Source organism: Leguminivora glycinivorella, chromosome 10, assembly GCF_023078275.1.
Source record: "Leguminivora glycinivorella isolate SPB_JAAS2020 chromosome 10, LegGlyc_1.1, whole genome shotgun sequence".
Classification (NCBI taxonomy): Eukaryota; Metazoa; Arthropoda; class Insecta; order Lepidoptera; family Tortricidae; genus Leguminivora; species Leguminivora glycinivorella.
Window position 1 is genome coordinate 23870244 of NC_062980.1, and position 12402 is coordinate 23882645.

At 37.0% G+C, this 12402-nt stretch overlaps 1 protein-coding gene across 1 annotated transcript in view; it reads right to left on the bottom strand.

Annotated features, from left to right (window-relative positions):
* Positions 1 to 11684, bottom strand: part of LOC125230214 (5-hydroxytryptamine receptor) — a 296357-nt gene extending 284673 nt beyond the window's left edge. The window contains exon 1 of the mRNA XM_048135297.1: positions 11491 to 11684. The gene's annotated coding sequence lies outside the window, so the exon portion shown is untranslated. The remainder of the gene's footprint in view (positions 1 to 11490) is intronic.
* Positions 11685 to 12402: the final 718 nt, after the last annotated feature.

Here is a 12402-nt window from a genome sequence, read left to right on the forward strand (position 1 = left end):
CAATATTTATTTATTTATTTATAAAGTCTAAGAAAAAAACACCTCAAAGCCCTAGAGAAAAAGGTACCGTGGCCTGGAGGATGGCGTTACACCTTTGGGGAACGCTCGGCTAGATGGCGCTAATATTAATATCTGACATTCTAACACATATAAAGCTAAGAATATGGGCCAAATTGTCAAAACTGAGGTTCAAAAGTTTTAAGCTTATGACGAGAGATGGCAGTCCATGCACTGTGATTACACATTTTACTTTGACAGAAACTCTCTATAATACTCGATCCTCTTTGGTTAGTAGTGTACTGTCACCTCTATAAATAAGATCAGATTTCAATCAAAAAAGCCTATTCTCTTTGAAAAGCCTTCGGTGGTTTTTCATCTTTCTTTTACACTAAGTACCTACTTCAAATGGAGGACTTACAATAAATATTTCATTGATGCAATAATGTGTTTTTCTAAGCTTTATAGAAGTTATTGATTGTTTATTTGTCTGATACAAATAATGGTACAGCTTTTTTTTTGTCATACCTACATCTTACTAGCTAGGAAGCGCTGGTAAGTGCGTACGACTTTCGTTCTGGAGGTCGCGGGTTCGAACCCCGACTCGCGCCAATGAGTTTTTCACTTTTGTGCGAAATGTCATTTGATATTTGCCAGTCGCTTTTCGGTGAAGGAAAAAACGTGAGGAAACCGGACTAAGTCCAATAAGGCCTACTTACCCTTCGGGTTGGAAGGTAAGATGGCAGCCGCATTTGTAAAAACTAGTTCCTGCGCCAAATCTTGCGATTAGTTGTCAAAGTGGACCCCAGGCTCTCATGAGCCGTGGCAAATGCCGGGATAATGCGAAAATTAACCATTTAAAATACTTAGTATGACCACTTGCTAGCTTTTTGTTTTGTAATTGGCGAAACAATACTATTATTTTTTGTAATTAATTGTTAGTAAGGCACATAAAAGTTCTAAATAGACACATACATTTAGTTTCAACAGTTTGTCTTGTAAAGCAAGTTATACTTCTTTATATAAAACCAAGTCTTGTGAGAAAAAGGTCTTTGGTACTAATTTTTTTTAACAAAATCTTTGTTTGCCTCTCCTGTAAAATTTCGGTAAATGCACTTGCTAGGCTTTGATTTTGGACAGCCGAGATGGCAGTCGCTTTCGTAAAACTAGTGCCTACGCCAAATCTTGTGATTAGTTGTCAAAGCGGACCCCAGGCTCCCATGAGCCGTGGCAAATGCCGGGATAACGCAAGGAGGATGATAATATCATACTAGCTTCGCCCACCGCTTCGCTCGCATTAAATTCGGAAATTGCGGAATGCCCTATACAAAATTCCAGCCTACATTTTAGGGAAGCGGGGGGTTAGAGAGACAAAAAATACCTATGTCACGCTCACGCTTCAGCTATATCATGCTATATCCACCTAGAAAATCTCACTCCGTTTTGCTGTGAAAGACGGACAAACAAACAGACACACACACTTTCCCATTTATAATATTAGGTATTGATAGGTATACGGTGCAAAATGAGGAGACTGAATAATTTTAATAGCGTAGGTATTCATGATCATATTTTAAAACAAAAATGTCATTATATTTTTTCTTATTTCGCTTAATTCCCAAAAGAAGAGTTAATAATCCTTATTAACTTTTTCATCTAGATTCGGGCATACATTCAACCCATTGGAACTCTAGGCCACTCTGCAACCATGTCAAAATGACAAGAGATTTCTTATAATCTTTCTTATAATCTGGTTTATAAAAATAATACATACAGCGAAGGCTTCGTCATATAACAGATGTAGTGTAGTCGTGACGTAGCTTATTTATCATTGTAAAGGCTTGACCTAAATGAACCATAATTAATATTATATTAAAACAATACTTAAAGGTCAGCCTAAATGTCACGCACGTAGGCATCAACTATATAAGCCTAACCATCTTCAAATAAATGCTCATTACTTAACTGGAAACAAGAGTATTATTTTATCACACCTACCGCCGACCATTATATGGCGATCCTGCCAGTCGGGCTGCTCGAGCACTAGCCACTTGCTCGAGGCAGCCCACCCCGCCCGCTCATCCCGGACTACAACCGCGCCAGCTCAGCCTCCACGCCCAACGCTCTGAAACGGTATCACCCAGCTACTACGTCGCCCCAGCCGACCATGCGTGCCAAGTCACCCCAGCCACGCTAAGCTTCGCCGCTCCAGCAGCCAGCTCCACTGGCCCATGAAGAAGATCAAGTGCCAATCGGTAGCAATGTGCCAGTTTACCGCAGCATCGTCTACCCGCTACTCCTCGTCGCAGCACCATGGCTCCGCACAACAGCACCGCGCCGCAGTGCCAGCCCAATACAATACAAGCCCAGCGCAGCCGACCATACGCTGAACGGAGGTATAATAGTATAAAACTTATTATAATTTAGCTAGCGCAATATTTATAATAGTGGTTATTATTTTTCGCCAAATGTTTTTCAATTTTTTTTTTTATAAGCAATGTTCTTGTATTTAAGTAAAAGTTTTAATTGAGTGTTATAAAAATAACGATATATTGTATAATTTAGACTCTTTCAATAATTTTAATTTAAATATCGAAGTCAACAATTAAGTAATTAAAAATATACTTAACTATAAATAGATAAAAAACTGTCTGAATAGAAATCTAGAATTTAATTACACTCAACAGTGTAAATCTACAGTTACAAAGTTAAAAATAGAAAGATATAAATAGTCCACCATCATTACGATAGGCATCTGGACGTCTCAAATGACAACACATTCACGATACACACAGACGCGTAGCTGTAAGATGCGCAATTTTAAATTAAAGCTGATTAACCGTACGTAGCATACGCGCTCACTAATTTATTTATTTAGTAATTATGAATGATCTATCAATTCGAGTCACCAAAGTTACGATTGTTCCTAAAATTATACGACTTCACGGTAGACTATCTCAAGGGGAAAGACAATGCAGCAGCTGATGCATTATCCCGGATTGAGATTACCAGCAAAGATCTAAAAGAGATGTCAAAACACGTGATCTCAGTAATGACTCGAGCACAATGGAAGAAACTGGAACAGCAAAACCAAGAGGAAAAACCAGCTAAAACAGATAACCACGGTGTACGGACTGATCACCCGACAATAGTGGAAATCTTTAAAAAACCGGGAAACATGCCCGAATTAACTTTTAGCATAGCAGACTATCATAAGATATCGCAACAACCCGACTGCATAACCAGTAACAATAACGAAATAATATATTCGCCATCCTCGATGACATTGTGTCTCAAGCCTAAAACCCAGTCGCGTACGGAACGAGCCTTCCTCGCGAGGGAATTAGGTACATTTTGCAAGGCACAGCAAATAGAGGAAGTATGCATATTATATAACAGAGGCACCGCATCGATTATTAAAGAGCTAGCTCAGCATATGCATACGTACAATAAAGGGTCCGGACCCCGATTATGTATAATTAAAGGTGCCACGAAAGTCGACGACAAGGACGACAGGCGAGTCATAATAAACGATTTCCACATTTTGCCCACAAGTGGTCATGCGGGAATACGTAGAATGACAAATAATATAAAACGTTATTATTACTGGCCGGGAATGGACAATGACATCCAGCAATTTGTAAAACGTTGCGATAAATGTCAAAGACAGAAGTTTCATAAATACGTAAAGCAACCCCTTTGCGTTACCTCAACAGCTACAGCTGCCATGGAAAAAATATATTTAGATTTGGTAGGCCCGCTCACTAAGGATTCAAACGGGTACAATTATATACTAACATTGCAATGCGAACTAACTAAATACGTGGAGGCATACCCACTTCCAAATAAGGAAACGGATACAGTGGCGCGAGCTTTTGTAAATAACTTCATATTACGATACGGAATTCCGCGCGAAATCGCGACAGATCGCGGAACCGAATTTATTTCGTCAACCATGCAAGGAGTTTGCAAAATTTTGTCTGTAAACCAACTGCAATCAACCGCTTACCATCACGAAAGCCTTGGATCCTTAGAAAACTCGCATAAGTCGCTAGGAGCGTACCTTAGAATACAAACGGACAACCAGGCTCACGAATGGTCAGAGTGGTTGCAGTACTGGTGCTTTTCATATAATACGACGATACTTACGTCAACCAAATATACACCATACGAATTGGTGTTTGGGAAACTTTGTAATATACCTAGCAATATTATAAGTAAACTAGACCCTGTATATAATTTTAACTCATACCCAATAGAACTTAAATATAGACTACAAAAATCCCAAGAGGATGCCAGAAATAATTTAATCAGGTCAAAAAAAACAAGGAAAACTAATTACGACAAAAATAGTAATCCAAGAAATTATAGCGTAGGAGATCTAATATTAATAAAAAAACCGGCCAAGAGCGTGTCGGGCCACGCTCAGTGTAGGGTTCCGTAGTTTTCCGTATTTTTCTCAAAAACTACTGAACCTATCAAGTTCAAAATAATTTTCCTAGAAAGTCCTTATAAAGTTCTACTTTTGTGATTTTTTTCATATTTTTTAAACATATGGTTCAAAAGTTAGAGGGGGGGGGGACGCACTTTTTTTTCCTTTAGGAGCGATTATTTCCGAAAATATTAAGATTATCAAAAAACGATCTTAGTAAACCCTTATTCATTTTTAAATACCTATCCAACAATATATCACACGTTGGGGTTGGAATGAAAAAAAATATCAGCCCCCACTTTACATGTAGGGGGGGTACCCTAATAAAACATTTTTTTCCATTTTTTATTTTTGCACTTTGTTGGCGTGATTAATATACATATTGGTACCAAATTTCAGCTTTCTAGTGCTAACGGTTACTGAGATTATCCGCGGACGGACGGACGGACGGACGGACGGACGGACGGACGGACGGACGGACGGACGGACGGACGGACGGACAGACAGACATGGCGAAACTATAAGGGTTCCTAGTTGACTACGGAACCCTAAAAAAGGAAGATAGAGATAAGATGAGCCCAGTATATACAGGTCCGTACACAGTCATCCAAGACCAAGGTCACAACGTTAAAATAATAGCTGCAGGTAAGGAAAATATTGTGCACAAAAACAGAACTAAACCCTACTACTTATAAAAAAAAAATGTATATATAACTCACCAATTCCACAGTTATAATAGCGCGAAACACTAGTTACTGAACAAACTTGGTCTATAAAAAAAAAAAAAAAAAAAAAAACCACACACAACACACACTTATGCAGCCCATGGGGCCACTAAGTCCAACTCCGCCCAGAGCCAATCCAGTTCCAAGCGCGTCCAGGCTACACGCCAGAATAGGCCACTGGGGGACAACTCATGCGTAACCCCATAGAAGGTGTTGCTGATAGATGGATCTCCATCTTCCTTATTAAAATAGAGCATTGCTGACGGCGTCAACGCATTGAAATACTAGCATTTAAAATGTTTACATTGTAATATAATATTAAGGAAGCTAATACCTAAGATGTAACACTAATCCCTAAGATACGTACGTATGTGCTTAATTAAGGAATAAAATGTTAGAAATAGATTATGTATAACTACAGATAGCATTTAACCATATATTTTCGTTTTTAAGATCTAGATTGTTTAGAAAAAAAAATTTTTTTTTTTAACCAGTAACCATTACGATATATCTGTATATAAACAAAAAAAAAATGTCAAAAACATTTTTTTTTTCCAAAAAGAGGGAAGGTGTAGTGTAGTCGTGACGTAGCTTATTTATCATTGTAAAGGCTTGACCTAAATGAACCATAATTAATATTATATTAAAACAATACTTAAAGGTCAGCCTAAATGTCACGCACGTAGGCATCAACTATATAAGCCTAACCATCTTCAAATAAATGCTCATTACTTAACTGGAAACAAGAGTATTATTTTATCACACCTACCGCCGACCATTATACAGAGTGTTCATCCACCTAAGGTTTCGTCAAAATAAAACATTACCATAACATACACTATCCGCAACACGCATCGTTAAAATTCAAGCACACCAAAAAAAACAATGGCAAACACAATACTCTCTGGTTCATAATGTCACTATGACATAGTTATACAGTGGCCTGGGGTTCCAATTGGTTGACGTACAATATACCTACCTATGCCTTTAACGATGCATTAACTAATTGTTATAAAATATACCACGCTGGTTATAAAAAGAACAAAGTAAATTGCAAACAATATAAGTACTTTAAATTTAAGCTGGGCTTTGAAATATCATAGTCAGGCTGTAATTGAGATGAAAAACTTTCTTACAATAGATTTACGAAACTCTACAATTCAAAGAAGTTTAAACAATCTTTAATTTAATTATATCATGAGTCATGGATGTTTTCTATGTATATAAGTATTTGTTATATCGTTGTCTGAGTACCCACAACACAAGCCTTCTTGAGCTTACCGTGGGACTCGGTCAATCTGTGTAAGAATGTCCTGTAATATATATATTTTTTAATTTATATTCTTTACCAATAGCTACTACTCATAGGTATCGATTACTATTATACCTCTTGTCAAGTCAATTATAAGTTAACTATTAAATCTATTGTAACCTTCAACTAGGGAAGAGTTCATACTCTTAACAGGGATAGCAGATGATTTGCGCGTTTATCTCGTATATAGACATACATTCATATATATCACGCCTGTATTCCATAAAGGTGTAGGCAGAGCACATGAACTACTAAGTTTCAGTACCAAGTTTGGCAAGAAGGGGTTAAAAGAAATCCAAATTGTGACATTGCAGTGACAGGTTGCCAAGCCTCTCGCCTACGCCACAATTTGACCCATATCCCACAGTCGACTTCTACGACACCCACGGGAAAGGGGGTGGTGAAATTCTTAACCCGTCACCACACGGGGCTAACATACACAGACATATATACTTAGACACATCGTCATATTATCAGCCCTTTATCGCCCACTGCTGAGCATAGGCCTCTCTTCTAGTACGCCACTTCTCCCGGTCCTGAGCAAGTCTCATCCAATTGTGACCCGCACTTTTCTGGATGTCGACCACCCCGGATGCCAAGCGGTTCTTAGACTAGGTTCCTACTACTCGTCCTTATGTCAATACTATTATAAAAATGCGTAAGGTACAGCGGCGCAAATCTCGACTGGGGGGCAAATGTAACTGGTCCATTTTTTCCATGTTTTACAATGTTAAAATAGAGTATCCACCGGTTATATATGGCAGGCGTGTTCAGTGGATACATGTAGTAGAACTCAACATCATAGTGTAATAGTAATAAAAATGGATTAGTTACAATTACCCCCCAGTCGAGATTTAGAGTATAATCTATGTCGCGAGATACTGTCGCACCAATCATGTGCTAGCCTTGCAAGTACAAGAAGGACGTTTTCTACGTGGATATACTCGTAGGTACAGAAATTCTATCTCTTCTAGCGGTAAGAGCGTGTGACTTTCAATCCGGAGGTGGCGGGTTCAAATCCCGACCTATATGAGTTTATTCTTTATTTCTTTATTTTACATATCAGCACTTACAGATAGACCTTACGTGCTAATAGCTTACATAATTTTATTGAACGAACAAATTATCTTACACACATATATCTCGAGAAGTCACAAAAATATTACACAAAACTATAAATAATGTTAATAGGTATATGTCACATTAAAAATTACTTTACATTAAAATATTAAAGTACAATGGAATATAAATAAATAAAATCATTTAATCATATCATTATCACAATGTATTCTTATTTTCACTATGTCACAGATTCTACAAATAGAGCTTGGTGTTACAATACAAATACAACACTTATGTACAAATAGTTATTCGACATTTGCTAGTCGCTTAACGGTCGCGTATTATGAGGAAACCGGACTATTCCCAATAAAGCCTAGTTTACCCTCTGGGTTGGTCAGATGGCAGTCGCTTTCATAAAAACTAGTGTCTACGCCAAATCCTGGGATTAGATGCCAAAGCAGATCCCAGGCTCTCAGGAGCCGTAGCAAATTGTTGGGATAACGGAAGATTTCGATGGAAATTCGTCATTATTTCAAATGAAGCGAACGACCATTTGGTTAAAGAACGACATATTTAAATAATTAAGTCTTTTATGCCTTTCACTAAAAACTTACCCGAAATTATCAAATCAATTTACTTTTCAAAAGCCAAAGAACCTTTCAATGTAACAAAAGGGTATTGTATAGTCATTTGAATTAAAAAGGAGTTGAGACAAAAGAGGACGATCAATAGAATCCAATTTTTCATACAAACATTGTCCTTATTTTCCTCTGTTTTTTTTACTAGCCTATTGTAGTATCCCACTGCTGGGCAAAGGCCTCCTCTCACTTTTTCCACTCATCCCTGTCACGTGCGTAATCCTGCCAGCGTGGATAGAATGCGTCCAAGTCATCCCGCCATCTCTTCTTCGGTCTGCCTGAACCCCGGCCTGCACCCTCTACGGTGTTCCGTGGGTCCCTCTCGGTAACCATTTTGGCCCACCGTTCAGGGTGCATGCGGCAGACATGTCCAGCCCAGTTCCACTTAAGCGTAGCGGTCTTGGCACCTACATCTGCAACTCGAGTTCTGGAGCGCAGTTCCGTGTTTCTGATTCGATCATTTCTGCGAACACCCAGTATACTGCGCTCCATCGCTCGCTGGCAAACCTTGAGTTTGGACTTAACCTTGAGTTTGGTAAATAATTTCAATAATCTAGAGAATTATTAAGCATTTGTATTTTTGGTTTTTACCTCTAATTGGATAGAATAATTTAAAATTGTTAATCGCAGCGATCGTTTTACACAAGACATACGTTCACAGACAAGAAAATAAATCAATATTATAGGACGCTCATACAGACTGACTGAGTCCCACGGTAAGTTCAAGAAGGCTTCTGTTGTGGCCACTCAGACAACGATATAAATAAATACGTAGAAAACATCGTTTTTCGGAATTTATGTGCGAAATGTCATTATATATTTGCCAGTCGCTTTTCTGTGAAGAAAAACATCGTGAGGAAACTGGACTAATTCTAGTAAGTCCTAGTTACCTTTCGGGTTGGAAGGTCAGATGGCAGTCGCTTTCGTAGAACTAGTGCCAACGCCAAATCTTGAGATTTGAGTTGTCAAAGCAGACCCCAGGTTCCCATGAGCCGTGGCAAATGAAGGGATAACGCAAGGAGGATGATGATGATGATAGAAAACATCCATGACTCAGGAACAAAAACACAATACAATACAATACAATACAATACAAACAAGATACATCATATAAAACAATACAAGCACATGCAAAAGTTAACAAAAAAATAATAATTAAAAAAACAAAGAAAAAAAAATACATAGGTATATTATCGATGAAATAGTTTACCACGAAATGATCCCGCCTCAGCGTAGAACTAAATGTCCTTACCGGAATTCGAACCCAAGACCTCGGCTTAGCAGGCAGGCACGCCAACGAAAATTGACTAGATTTGTATGGAGAACCCCATTCCTCTAAAGTTAATCGCCAGCTAAAAGGAATTTAATTACAAAACACGGTGTCTGTAGCTGATTACTTGATTAGATTAATTAATGAGCACTCATAAACTTCACCCGGAGATGGTGGGCCAATTAGGGCGCCTATTTCGAGCTGTCAGTGAAGTCTTTGAGAAAAAATTACGTCACTAAGTACTTAAAATGTACAGCCAATTTTATAACTTTCAAAAAGGGGTCGGGTACTTAGTATAAGTACCTACCTATTAATTTTTTACCCGACTACGGCAACGCAAAAGGAGGGTTATGATTTTGACCGGTATATATGTGGGTATGTATGTATGTATGTTCAGTTCATCTGTTCCCTCATAACTTCTAAAGTACTCATTAGAATTTGACAAAATTGTGGCATACGACTAACGGTTATCTTCGGAATCTCTGCAAGTATATATAAAATTTACAATTAAACTTATTATAACATTGAATTTATGTATTGAATAGAACACACAGCTGTGAATATCATGCATGATAATTTCATAAAATAATTCTATCTTGTTTCATACTTTTTAGAGCACATTTTATAGTAGTCGGGTTTTAGTTTTTGAACTTATTTTTTCGTATACGGTAGTAGCCGAACTCTAGCGGTAGTAGCTTAGTTTAATGATATTTGTAACCATAATACTTAGTACCTCTTTGGGTTTCTTACTTTTGGACTTATTATATTTTAAGCAATTTCTTCTTTTTATTTTTAAAATAAATTCGCTTAAAATACAGAATCTTATCAACATCATGTGCTAACTCGTTTGTGAACGCTATGCCAGATACAATACAATAAACGTTTATACACGTCAAATATCTGAAAACGTGTTAAACTTTGTTTAACCTTCACCTTCAGTAAGATATTAAAAAATAAGCGTTTAAATCGAAAAAACGTTTTTTCATAACTGAGTTCTTCGGAGAACTCACGAGCGGATAAGAAATTCCCTTTTGCTGAGAATTTCTCAGCATCAATTATTTATCGAACGTAATGGCAGAATTCGGTCGAATAGATCTATGGCTGGGGTTTTTCTTTTAGATTTTGTCTAGGTACTTATATGAGTGGAAAACGAGGGAAGGCCTTTGCCCAGCAAAGGGATACTAAATTAAGTCGGCTATCAAAAAAAAAGTTCTTAGATAAGTAAGTATCTTCTAATAGTTACTTTGGACTAATACATGGCATTCTACATAATAATATAATCTAATATCAATAATTCATGTTTTGCTAAATATTTATTTAGCAAAATTACGGTATTACAGGATGCCCACAATTTTAATCACACTATAAATAAATAAATAAAATAAAGAAAAGAGATAAATAAAGAAAATTATAAATAAAATAAAACAGTTTTATTTCGGATAAAAATCCATAGCTGTTACGAAAATCTACATTAAAATTTATTATTTACTTACTATTCTATACGTTTAGTATAGAATGGAAGTAAGTAAGTATGTATTTTAGTTTAATGTTATTCTCGAGAATCTATCAACCTATGCCTCAAAATTCAAGTAATCAGAAGTTTTCTCATAAAAAAAACCAAAGACGCGAAATAAGTTTTCCAAGATAATACATACTTATAAACTGAAAAAGATGTAGCCTTTTACCTTTTAGCGGAGGAGTCTGGATTCGAACGGACGTCTTAAGCTTTCGTGGCTCCTGGACCTCTAGGCTACCCCGTTGCGGCAGTATCCGTCAGAATGTTTTTAGTATATTTTTTCTTAAAAATAGTAGCATCTTCACCCTGCTCTTTACATATGTATACTTACGTAGTAGTGCGATTGAGAAGAGATAAAATTTATAAAATAATCATGAATTATATTTAATTTGTTGCCGAAATGTTTTAATAAATCCATAGAAGTTGTTACATTGAACTGTTACCGTCCATAGGCTATACTTTCCACTAACTCCTAGTCAGGTCATATGCTGGTTGGCTATCTTCGCAAGGCGTAATATCATAACAATTCAATACATACCTGGCTTAGGTGATTCAAAGTGATTCTCTAGTGATCATTTTTGATCACACGCCGCAACACGGTCACATTTGTTCACAAACACTCACTAAGATTTTCAAAAGTATTTATAACTCCAAAAAATTTTTTTGTCTTTTATTTATCTTTGGGTATTTTATCGTATACGTAACGGTGTTATATACATCGGGGGTTGGTAAAACAGCGTGCGCCCCGCTTGAATAGTAGGGGTGAACTGAGGGGTTGTCCGCGAGAAAGGCGCGCGCAAAACTGTTGAATACGCCTTGCCAGCATCCGAACTGGCCTTTATTCTAAATTGCCTTAACTAAGTATGAAGTTAGAAGGTATATATGACTTTTTAGAAGTAGTTAACAACAAAGTGCAGCCAACCAAAAGGTCGTATCTCAGTACGAAGCTAATATGAACATAATACTTTTTGAGGGTATTCTTTCAGCATTAGGTCCACAGCCTTTTCGAGTTTAGTTTCTTTTTATGTTTGATGTATTGTTATGAAAGGGGCATACGTTTTTGCTGGTTGATTTCTTTTTCTTTAGATTTAACGAGTTTGCCAAAATATTGCGATATTTGTAAGGAATACGAGCCGGTTTTCCGAGTTTTTTTAATTTGTTGTTACGGTTTATTTTTTTTGGATTTTACTTGATTTTACCTAAAGTCATATTTATAAGCCATACCTACTTACAGCACTTTTAAATCAAAGTGTCTCGTCTTTTGGTGCCTTACAACATAGGTATAAATTCCTGAGACATACGTCCTTGAGTCTTACACTATGATACGAAAAAATCTATAGTTATTTAATCACTACTTCATAATATTTTCAACCTTAGGAAATGTAAGACATACATGTAGTGATTTAAACTAACACGATTTACACTCATAATTTTAGAACTAAACGAGACT